This window comes from Seriola lalandi, unplaced genomic scaffold, assembly GCF_002814215.2.
Source record: "Seriola lalandi dorsalis isolate HSWRI2012SDOR001 ecotype SW California unplaced genomic scaffold, Sedor1 jcf7180001998631, whole genome shotgun sequence".
Classification (NCBI taxonomy): domain Eukaryota; kingdom Metazoa; phylum Chordata; class Actinopteri; order Carangiformes; family Carangidae; genus Seriola; species Seriola lalandi.
The window spans coordinates 1-401 of NW_019469294.1; the positions used below are offsets into that span (position 1 = coordinate 1).

The 401-nt window shown below is 50.6% G+C and overlaps 1 non-coding gene across 1 annotated transcript; it reads right to left on the minus strand.

Annotated features, from left to right (window-relative positions):
- Nucleotides 1-202: 202 nt before the first annotated feature.
- LOC111661755 (U5 spliceosomal RNA) lies at nt 203-319 on the minus strand. Its single transcript, XR_002761249.2, has one exon. It is a non-coding gene; the product is annotated as a U5 spliceosomal RNA (small nuclear RNA).
- Between the last annotated feature and the right edge of the window lie 82 nt (nt 320-401).

Here is a 401-nt window from a genome sequence, read left to right on the forward strand (position 1 = left end):
CTTAGCCAAAAGGCCGAGAAGCGATGAGCTCCCGGTGTCTGATGTCCAAGTCACACTCTTGGCACAAATCTCACTAGTCGCGGTTTCCTGTTTCTGACACGAGCCTGACAAAGGCTGCTTTTTAGCACCTCCTCCCAAGCTCTCCATTGTGCCGCCCTCATTTGTGATGTGGACAGCTTTTTGACCTTTAACAAAGTCAAAGGGCTTCGCCGTTAGGCAAAGCCTGCCAAAAATAGCTTGAACTTGTTGCTGTTCCTCTCCACGGAAGTCTTTAGTAAAAGGCGAAAGACTTGTGCGTTATGAAGAGAAACCAGAGTCAGTACAGCCTCTCGCTCCAAGGACAGCCCACGAGTCTATTCGCCACAGTCACCACCATCGCGGTAGGCTTGTCTTTGCTTGCC